Source organism: Halyomorpha halys, unplaced genomic scaffold (genome assembly GCF_000696795.3).
Source record: "Halyomorpha halys isolate HHAL.00 unplaced genomic scaffold, Hhal_1.1 Scaffold126.1, whole genome shotgun sequence".
In the NCBI taxonomy this organism is placed as follows: Eukaryota; Metazoa; Arthropoda; class Insecta; order Hemiptera; family Pentatomidae; genus Halyomorpha; species Halyomorpha halys.
Genome location: NW_027112074.1, coordinates 690,006 through 702,335, shown reverse-complemented (window position 1 = coordinate 702,335; position 12,330 = coordinate 690,006). Strand labels below are relative to the sequence as shown.

Here is a 12,330-nt window from a genome sequence, read left to right as displayed (position 1 = left end):
ATAGTAACTACTGTATTTGGGCAGCATTGCTTCTCGCCAATATAGCATTTCTCTCTCTAGTTCAATGAAAATATAAACCTTTTAAAGGGAAACCATACAATGCCACAAGGCAATCCAAAGCAGTAGTAAATATGCCAGTATACATTTGTAATTTGTATTATGCATTTGTATGTATGTATTGTATAAATTTTATAATAAAGGAGGTTACGAAAAAAGAATTTAAAGGTAAAAAAAGGTTCAATGCCGCCATTTTAATAACAAAAACTTATATGTTTATACTTATTTGTATACTTGTACACTAAGACTTATAATCCATAATAGGTTATGGAAAATATTCGTAACGTTAATACATAATTTAGCTTAACTTTTATAAATTCACATGACTGCACACCCATTCTTTAAAATTGCAAAAATAACTAAATGCATAGAATCTTGACGATAGTCGTGTCAAGTTTAAATATTTACAGCCTTTGTTGATATTTACATAACCCTATATTTAGTTTACTGAACGGAAAAGTTCCTTAATTCCATGCATTTCATTGGAGGGCAACGACCAGTTTTTTTTTTTAGAACGGCCATATTTTATGGTTTTATTTCTTCTAGTAGAGAAAATACATAACTATTTAATGAGGTAATAAACCGTTCACAAATTAAAAATGATTATGGGTTTCTACTATTGATTATGTAATTTAACAGATACATCAGGTAGATAATTATTTAAGATGGATTACTAATATCATTAATTAAGCAACTAAATAACTCAGAAAAAACTAATTTCATTTCACTAAATTAATTTCAACATCAGGTATCTTCTTTTTCATATTATGCTCTATTTTAAGGAATTAGGTTTTCTAATCTTATTTAACTTATAATAATTAAAATTATTCATATAGTTTCAGCCTTATTTACTAAAACATTTTGTATGTTTTACGTTCTGGCCAAATTCAGCCATCAACGAGAACAATCTTAATTTTCTTATCATAGCCTCAAATTTATTTATTAATCTTTGTAAGTCATAATAACCAAGTCAACTTAAAACAGTTAAAATAAATCTATTTGTCACTTTAGCATTTTTTTTAATTTTATACCAGATCGGCCTGGTGGGCCTTACATGGTTGACATAACCGTTATATTATATATATATATATTTTAACAGCTTTAGCATTTATTAATAATTTATATTCTTCACATTATCTTTTTATAACCATCAATCACTTATATAATAGTGTTATGATAAGTTATTGAAAATTAAATAAAAAAGATTTTGTTAAATTGACTTGGGCATGATAGCCTGTAAATTTTAATTAATCAATGTGAGGCCGAGATATTATAATTAAGATTGTCCTTAATGAATCGGCCAAAACGTAGGACATGAAATCGAGTCGAGAACAAGATAATAAATATATATAAATTAGATATATATTAAAATGCTTATTTTATCTTATTAAATCAATCTAAATCTTAAAAGTTGCATAACCATGACAATATTATTAATATAAGTTTAATAATTACAAAATATATTTAAATTTCATTTCAACTTCCTATACTAGAGAAAGTTTCGGAAGTCGGAGATAAGAAAAAAGAAGTTTTCGAAATTCCACTTCATTTAAATGTTATGGAATAGTCTTTGTACAAAAACATTATTTATAATATACGTTCTGTTGTCCTGGTAATTTTTTTTAAAATATTTTCTATGAAACATGGTTACGTTGACTATGTTCAGCAAAATGCCCCACACACAATGGCCAATAAATATATCTATTCAAATCAAATAATATTTTAAATTTATTTTTGGTTGTATCGTTATTTCTATTTCTTTTTCTTTTTCAAAGAACTAATAATAAAATCCAACTTTATTTTCCATACAACTTCGTTTTAGATTTCATAAAATAATAATAATAATATTTATATAATAATAAATAAAATGAAGAATAATTGGCATTAACAGCCAGTTAAGCTTTATTGATTATGTAGACCAAATATTTTAAAATATATATTTGTTTGGTTTTATTATTATTTTTTTGTTACAGAGTGGGTTATATAAAGTAAATCTTAAAAATTCACACAATTTTAAGATTTTTCTCTTGAACAAATTAAACATTTTCTCAAGATTTTTTTATTCTTTTCTATTTGTGATTACTAAAACATATATTGGGAGCGGATAGTTCAGTGGTAGGGCACTATGCAACTAACTTTAAGGACCCGGGTTCGAATCCAGCTGTGGCAGATAATTATTTTCTATTTTACTGTAGTAAAATAGTGTGCCAACCCTGTGGGTTCGGAAGTCCTCGGGGATCCATCCACCCTGGTGAAGTTAGTACCCTTAATTGTGTAAAAATCAAAAGGTCGAACATGACTGACCAGATCACCTCTTAGGACAACTGTTGTGTCAAGTAACAGTACTTCCTTACAAAGGAAGACTTCCTGACCCTTCATAGGGTTGAGAGGTACAGACTTAATTTAAAGAATTTAAAATATATATTAGTAAACAAGATCCTTTGAATTTTATTTTGTAAAATATTATAAACTATTGAGAGTTATTCAGTGACAGATTTTATAACTGAATAATTCTCAATGTCTCTTTATCCCATTGATAAATAATACACTTTTGTAGTGTGATTACTCAAAGAGTTTTGTAGGTGTTTTATCGATTGGCTACACTTTATGAATGAAATATCTTCTTAACACTTTCGTGTTATGCGGAAAATTGAATCCTACAGTATTTTGATGTTTTACTGATCGTTGAGGTGGAAAAAATAGCCGATGAACTGTGCATTTATCAAAGACAGGCCCTAAATTATAAATATCTGACTGAAGCTTCCAGATCACGTAATATCATTAAAGGAATAATAATCTTGAGTAGGACAGTGAGCCCACGTTGAAATATAATCCTATTTTAATAATTCCCTCCCAAAAAAAAACTTCATAAATTTTCTTTAATTTGTACCCTAATAGAGGTCTCTATGTTCGATACATACATCCCGCGATATAGGTTTTGAAAAACATACTTTTATTTTTCCAAGTGTAGAGTGCTTGCGGTTTTAGCGCACTTACTCAGCCTCTACTGGCTTATTACCAGTGACACAGTGAGCGGGCTCCGCTGGGATCTCGAAGAGTCCTCCTTTACCCCTCAGTCATGGGGAATAGATTGAGAGGGTTCGGACATTCTCAGGTCGATAGTGTACATATTGTATGTAGTATAAACGTGATTATTACTTATTTTTTATTATTCTTTTATTGTTATATTAGATCAAAATTTTACTTATTTTATTTTATCATTATTTCTTCATGCCCATAGTTTTATATTTACTATCCTTCCTGTTTTATTTATATTCATGTATCTTATCTTTTAATTTATATTCATGTGTTACCTTCTTAAGTGTACTTAAATTAATTACTTTATTATTAATTTTCTATTATAATTTACACTTCTCTGTATCCCCACTCATTTCGTATATTGTCTTTCTTAATCACTTACACATATTGTATTCCATTATTTTATACTTTATTTCTCCTTTGTTTTTCCATGAGTTTTTTTTTTATAATTTGTAAATATCTCTTCTCCCTCTCTATTATGTATATTATCATTTGTTATTTACCTAATTTAAATTTTTTTTACAATGTTTACTATAAAATTATTTTAGTTATTGTGGCGTGCTAAACTGCCATCCCCACTCCTCCCAATACAAACGGCTCACCCTGACTTTGACTCCCGTAAAAACAGATATGAATTCTGTCTCATCATATTTTGTTCCTTTCTTTTTTCATCTCTTAATTTGTACTTTCTTTAATATTTCTTCTCCTATCTCTCTGTTACTATTACCCTTTTCTTTTACTGTTTACAACCTTTAATTTTTCTTATTATATTTTACTTTTCATTGTATACCCCTGTTATTTTCACCTTATATTTTTTTCTTTTTCTTTTTTTGTAACTATGTCAAGTGTTTGTATCCTTTTTAGCCCTGACGAAGCCTTGCAACGTGGAGCGAAACGTTGGCTCAATAAAAATAGTATTAATTAGTAATAATTATTTACTATTTGAGTTTTTTTGGCCGCACCCGGACCATATTCCAGTCATCTATACACACGGTCAATCAATAATGTTCCAATAGTTTGATTATGTTCATTTTATTTATCTATCTGTTTATATACATATAAAGATTTTATTTATTTATATGAAATTTTTTTTCATTTATTTTTTTCTTTAATTGAGATATGTATGTGATCATTTATCACTATTATTTATTAACCAACGTTGTGGCAGCTGGTAATATTTATCAATAAACAATATCGTGAAAACTACAAAAGCTAGTCAATGAATGATGTCACAACAAAACTATATCATTTATATCTTAAGGCATTTAAATCATTTACACCTTAAATTTTTTTTACAATTAATTATATAAGACTCTCAATGAAATTAAAAATGGTAAAATTTATTTTATAATGCAAGTAAACGTTAGTTTCAAAGGAATTTTATTGAATTCCAAGTTGAACCAAAAATTTGCAGTTTAAAGTTTTTCTCTGAATACTCAGCGCGTATTATAAGCAGGCATTGGAGAAGCTTGCTTTGAGAAGATTAAGCTTGTTTGGATCCCTAGGCACATTGGGATCAAAGCAACGAGAAAGCCAATTAGCCAGTAAGAAACTATTGAGTGCTCTCTCATGGAACTAGAACCTTCATTAGGTCTCTCAAAACGACGCAGGCGTAAAGAGGTTCTTGATTGGACAGTGAATGGAGCGGAGAGAATGTGCTGGGCCCATCCAGAGCAAGCATTTAATTAACAAACCCTCTCCTTCTGGAAACATATGGCACCAAAGCCTAAAATAAACTCCAGCCAATCATCGCAGTTTCCACAGGCCACTGAAAACTAGAAAATACTCTAAGATGTTTTTTATGTTGTGTGTCTATGTTTGTGAAGTAGGGAAAGGCGACATTTGTCACTTGAGTGTACAAACACCTGAGATTGTATTACACAATATAGCATATTGTGGACAGTATTTATTACTAACGTACAGTCTACTTAGCTCTAATAAGATCCAAGACTACAAGGCTTACTGAATTTAGAATTATATCAGGAAAACCTATAGAATTGAACATAGAGGAGAAATTAATCTCCTTCGGTTTTACGGGTTTTTATAAAAGAATCAATAAAGCAACTTACTGACAATAGTAATAAACCCACTTATCCTGCATTTTTCTTTTATATTTTAAACCGAAATACTTTTAAATCTATATTGAATATCATAATATAAGCTGTAATAGTTCTAAGGTCTAAATAAAATCAACAATACGATTTTTATACTGCGATGAAAAATCAATGAATCCTTTTTCATGTATGCAATCTCAGTGCTGTTGAATATTTATTTAAAAAAATTCGGAATTGAGATCTATTTAGAATGAAGCATTAGATTAATTCATGTTTTTAAAATTGTTTCACTATCACTATATCTATTGTATCTATTATTTTTTTTTTTCCAAAAATTAAAACACAATAGTGCTTCATGCTGTGCTCTCTTCAGCATCTGATCTGTTCAAGTATCATTAGGTAAAAATTTTTGAAATATATAACAACAATAATGGAGTTTGAATAGTTGATATACATCACAAAAAATAAAATAAAATACAAAGACAGATTTTTTCTGAGTTGTTGTCATGAGGTATCATTATACTAAAAATCAATTTAAATAATTTATGAAGCATAGTTTTATTGCGCTTGCTAAATTATGAATTCTGGTTTATATGTTTATATATGTACAGTATTTCAGGATTTAGAATTTGCAGCTTGCATACATCGTCGCAAAATAAATTTCATTTTCCCAGAACTGTACAACTGAATTTAAAGATGATGTATATTAATTAATATTAAAATATTACGATTACTCGATTAACCATAAGTGTTAATGTCTTAAAAATATTTTAACAAATGTGGAAAATTTATTTGAAAACAAATGAAAATAATCATATTGGAGTGGAGAAGCAGATGTGGAGTACTTTACACAATAATAAGCAAATTTCACTTATTTTTTACGGTGGCTCAGTGATATAAGAAAAATATTTGGCAAGAATGTTTACCTTATCAACTACAAGGAGCTCCTTTGGCTGGAGAAAGTTTCTTCATAAGTTCTGAAACAAATTTAATTTTTTTTTTGTTTTATTGATCAGTACGGTCCCATTCCAAACTCTAAAAAGAAAAGAAAACGAAACGAAATTCGTGCTTGAACATCTTGTTAAAATATGATTTATAGGAAACTGACAAAAGGTTACCACGATAAATAAACATTGCTTCAAAAGGATTAATTAGTATAGATCATCTGGTTAAGAATAATTCATAAAACATAAACAGATCATAATATAAAAAATCAAGCTAAAGAAAATGTGAATATAAAATAATAAAGCGAAAAATATTGGCAATGCTTTGCATACTAAAATTGCTTACAGAATATCATTTTCACGAAGTTCATTTTATTTAAATGTTATGTACAGAAATAATGCATGCCTTGTTGGATTATGTATACATAATTACTGTCAAGGCTTTTAGTGATTCTTTGTATATGTTTGAGAAGAATATTAACATTATTGCATCAAGAATAATATTTATATTAATCTCATTGTATTTTTTGATATGCGGTTTAAAAACTACACTAATTTATTTAAATGCAATAGAACCCGTATTATAAATGTTCGTTCACATAATTATATATGTACATGTTTTTTTAGTAATGTCTCACGATCATTTTCATACATAAGATTATTAAAGAACGTTTGATATTTTAATGCAGATTGTACATGGTCTAGAGATTGCGAATTATTTGTAGTCAAGAATATCGATTGTTGACTTAGGTACTTATAATATAATTTCAATAAAACAATAATTTTAGGTTTGTTCAATAAATGACGATCTTTCTGTGATCCTATCATGATAAATGAATAATACACACATAGCGCCAGTTTTATCTGGGGTCTTTATCCATCTGGACATCTTTGGTTTGCGAGGTTCCAAATTGTAAAAATTAATTTTTAAATTGTTAATTGTTAAAAAAAACTTTATTTAATTGATAGATATTACAATCTGCCACACTATTGTGCGCAATACGTAATAGTGATGAATGATCACATTCATACTAAAATAAAATAATATAAGAATGAAAATAAATAAATGAAAGAAATAAAAAAAAAGTATATAAATATAAATTAACAATAAATAAAATCTCTATTAAAATATATACAAACATAAGGATAAAGAAAATGAACATAATCAGACTAAGTAAAAACTAATACGTCCGGTATTTGGACCTGCATAATTAGTTCGAAAAATCTTTCTATTCACATTTCGATGAAGAAAACGATTTTGAACAGAATGGTTTTAGAATTGATTGTCGATCTCAAGGACAAAAAAAAAAAGTTCGTGAAAACTATGAACCGATTAGCTATAGGATATGAGAAAATCGATATTTTGTACTTTTTCAAACAAGCCACGTTTTGCTTAATAGGAAGCGATTACTCAAAAGCCATTCTAGGCAATTATTAATCGATTGCACCATCATAAGTTAGATTAAATTCTCTTTAAGGAATATGGTTTGGTTTAACTAAATATATTGTAAGGTGCTTACCGATAGCAACTTGTTTTTGGTTTTTTTTTATAACGCAGATTACTTTTTAATGTTTTTTCTTAGACCTCTGCAGAACTAAAGAAAACCCACTTTAAGAAAAATCTGTATAATTAATATACTCTAACTTCGTATTTATCAAATTTAAGATATGGAGGTATCTCTACGGATGGTCGAAGTTTTTTGGCATGGTAGCCGTAAATGCTAGGCAATACAAAAAGAAATGACAGTAAGACTCAAAAGCAACAATAAATTTCCTCAGGGCTATGGTCCGATTCCACACCGAAAAGAAGGAAATTCAAGATGTCTTTTTTACGTCACGTTTTCTGTAGAATATGAAGTGATCATTAAAACACTATTTAAGCTAGGTCACTTAATTCAGCTAGTAAACTTGATCGGATTTTCTTCCAGTAGAATCTGTTTTTAATAAAACCACTTGAAGTGTGCTTTAAACAATTAAATAATAAAGAATTTTTTTCAATCATTAATTGACAACCCTCTTCAAATGGTATATACAGTACACCCCTCTATAACGGTGTTCTCTCTTAACGAACTATTTTAATAACAATAAGGTACAAATTTAATGCATAAAAGTTCCTTTATTAGGGAAACCCCCTTTACTCCGGATGTGAACACCAATTTCATTCCGTATCTGGATTTTTGAATCCTCAGTAAGGGACACAAACAATCATAAAATATAAATATATAAAATCGTGATTCCTGAATTGGCGTCACCAAACTCTTTTAGTTATTGTGTATTGTGTATGCTATATACATATATTCAATGCATGTGCAATAGCATATCAGTGTGTATGTATAGTATTCAGCATGTAAAAAAAAATTCAAAGGCTCTTACAAAATTTTACATTTCAAGATACACACAATTAAAAAAAAAAATAAAAAAAGTCCATGTGCCGTTTACGACTTTAATCCAAGACTACGGTATCAATTTTCAATTAATAAGGCACCATAGTCAATTAATAGCACCATAGTCTCAGGTTACCCCAGGATGACCCTCGACATGCGACCTACGTAAAAGAGAGTTGAAACGAATTGTACCTAGAACGATACATTGACTCCCCTTTTTAAATGGTATAGAATTGTATTATTTTTTTCGGACTTAGCATAATTTTATTCTGTTAATATTGCGTTCGTTTTACACTTACCCCATCTTAAAGGACACCTCTCAGTATAACGTATAAAATCATTTCCCCCATGGGTATTCATAACATAGAAATTTCAGTTCGAATCCGGCTATGAAATATACAATTATTCATTTAGCTGTAGCCACGAGTCAGCCTAGTGAATTCGGAAGCCCTTCGGGGTCCACCCAGCCTCATAAAGTGGGTACTCTTATTAATTAGGGAAAATTCTGACGACCGATTTTGATTCTGACCAAATATCCTTTTTGCACAATCGTTGGTCTAGTAACAGAAATTCCTTTGTGTGTATGTAATAATAAAAATATATATATATAAACATTACATATTACATGAATCTTCAATAAAATTTATTTAAATAAAAGAAATATTGGAAAATTCATATTTATTGGGACAGGTAATGACTTGTGTTTCCTGACACACGAATGCAAGTACAACTTTCTCTTTGAGCAGTCACTGACATAAGACCAGCCAATAACTTAAGCAAACGTCTGGGTTTAAAAGTATTTTTGTGATTTCAAAACTGGTTTATTTCATAATTAGCAATAAAAAAAAAACTATTATTGTCTCAAAGTATAAAAAATCTATGTGATACTATAGAATAAGGAATATTCATATTTTAATAAAACATTTTTAAATCAAAATAATAGTTTTTGTTATTTTCACTTAATTCATCTGAAAAATGACTTCTTCGTTATTTGAATTATCAACTATTTTCTAACCTAAAAAATTCACAGAAGTTAGTTTATGCAATATTGAACAATGGATGCGTTCAAAATATCTTATAATTGATTACTAAATAAGCACGAGACATTCAGTAAATACATTCCCATATGCTCATGGGAAAAATTCCAGTGAACAAATTTAACAATGATTAAATCTAAAAAAAAAATAGATAACTCGGTGCCTCGACTGTTTTGTGTCTTCATAAAAATGTATTGAGCTGATACTGAACGATTTATTTTAAGTTAAACTATTAATGGTACTAAAATTATTTTTTTATAACTATTGTATTGTAATTAATTGGCTAGAAATATTCATGAATAGTAAAGACTGAAGCTCATATTTTTTTTAAAATAGTGTATGTCTATTTCATTTGCATTTTCTTTTTTTTTATTAATTTATTTACATCTACCATTTATGTAAATAAATGAATTGTATTATAAGTATCCCATTTAGTATTTAAGTATTTATATTGTGTAAAAATAATTAATTTAATAAATAACAACATATGAATAGATTATCTGATTTATTTATGTATTAGTAGTATTACTTAATTTTGGTGATTTTTCATTTTTAATGTTGTATTTTTCAACGTTATTTTTAATGAACACATTTTTATATATTCATTATCACTCTAATGACAATTCTACGTTAGAATTGCTTTTCAAGATCAAAATCATTGGGTGTAAACTGCTGATTTTATACTAGAGTGACTTAGGATTTACCTTATTGACTTAAGACACCAGGAGGCTCACAAATACGAAGACACCCCCATGTAGTTGAAGAGGAAGCACCGACACACACGGTATACTGGCACTCACCGAAGCGGGCACTGGACTGAGGGCAGGTTTCACGCCCCACCACCTGCTACTGAGGTTGGCTCCACTGCTTCTTGTGGGGTCAGTCTTGCCAACTTCTAACATAGGAAGTCAATTTAAGCCGAAGCTCAGTAGAAATATAAAGCTATTTAATTTTGTATAATCTTGATTGTAATCATATATCCGATTGTAATGGAATTTTTTTCAGGATTTTCCCGGTAAGAATATAGGCTGGCCCGATTTTTTCGTTGGAAAAAAAATTAAAAAGCATGTTTGGTGCATAACTAATAATCTATACATTTTTAATGATGTATTATACGTCGATCGATTTGTCTCTTTCTGGAGAATAAGAAAAAAATATTACTGAATCTATAATTATTTTTTAGTCAATAAAAATTAGAAAAAAAAACATAAAGAGAATTTCAGTAAATGAAGTCAACAATTTTCTTTTTCAGAAAAAAGCAATACATATTCATTTTTAGTATCGTCCTAAAATCCTCCCTAAAACCCCGAAATCCTCAAATACTTTTTTTCAAAGAAATTAAAAATTGTAATGTTGTCATCTTCATTTATTTGGAGTTTTTTTTCTTATTCCGCCGAATATTGTTCATATAATCGTTCATAACTCCTCTGCATTTTATCCAATTCCTACTTTCATACAACCGTTGGAAAGCTGAATATATCCTCAATTTTCAAATGTTTTATTTTATATTTCCTGCTCTAATTTGTTTAGTAGTCCATTGGAAGAGTAGTGTAGAAGTTATGTCTATTTTTTTTTATTTTTAAAAGTAATCAAGGTCGTCCGTACCTCAGATGGTTAGGCCTGGTCTATAGTTTTGAGGTCTGCAGGCGATGCCGGTTCGAATCCGCCCGGTTCGCCGGCGCCTGGTGGCGTTGACTTTTTTCATTAAGTGGCGGTCCCACAAAATAAAAAACTTGATCCCCCCGTACTTTAGTTAGAATAAGTTAGTCACCTATAGATACATCACCTTCGCTGTGGATTGCCTTAAAAAAAAATTAATCAGAGAGTGATAATGTAAGACGAAAATTGTGGGCCGAAAAATCTTATTTTCCATTTTTTTGGAAAATTCGTATTTAATGGTTTCTTCAGGTGCTAAAAACGAATATCAACTTGGTTTCACTCCTAAAAAAACATCTTTAACCATACTTTCATAGGTCAGTTAGTCTGAATTGTTTCAATACAGCACTAATATTGAAGCCATATATATATATATATATATATGCCAATATCATAGATAATCAGTTCACCTAAAATAATAAGAAAAAAATAGACAAAATCGGTTCGATTTAGTCGAATTTTTTTTTCTTCTTCATCTTCTTATTATTATTATATATATATGCCGATATCATAGATAATCAGTTTACCTAAAATAATAAGAAAAAAATCGACTAAATCAGACCGATTTTCAATGCAGTCTCTGAATGTTACCATAGTTAACCCTAACTTTTTTAAATCACTTCTTCTAACAATAAGATGAATAAGAAAAAAACATTTAAATCGGTATTAACGATTATCCTGCGAAGTTCAGAAAAATCTGGGCTGTGCGCATCATAATGCCATAAAGTCGAGATATCAAACTATAGATTTATTATTTTATGTTGGTATAAAATTTGTAATTTTGGGTTTCTGGAGAAGCAAATAAAGGTTTAATTAAATATAACCAAGCCGTGTAAGTATGAATGATGAATTAGGAGAGATCGAGCAGCCTGGGCTGTCTCCGATTTCTCATTTCCTAAACTGTTGTCTCTATTTTCCAATTAGTTAATTCATGAAGGAATCAAATTCTTTTATCGTTTATGATTATACTCTGAGATAGATTTTTAATATTGATAACAATATAAGAAGGGTAATTATTTAAAATAAAAAATTAAAAGTACTTGAGAGGAAGGTTTTTCTAAAATTTTGCATTTATTATACTTAAGTAAAATTTAAAATAGTGTGCACTGAAATAAACTGATAGTGCACATACTCATATGATGGTGGACTCAATATTGAA

The 12,330-nt window shown here is 28.9% G+C and overlaps 1 protein-coding gene across 1 annotated transcript in view; it reads right to left on the bottom strand.

Moving 5' to 3' along the window:
* Positions 1-10,372, bottom strand: part of LOC106678158 (diacylglycerol lipase-beta) — a 179,169-nt gene extending 168,797 nt beyond the window's left edge. Inside the window, exon 1 of the mRNA XM_014416523.3 lies at positions 10,220-10,372. The gene's annotated coding sequence lies outside the window, so the exon portion shown is untranslated. The remainder of the gene's footprint in view (positions 1-10,219) is intronic.
* Positions 10,373-12,330: the final 1,958 nt, after the last annotated feature.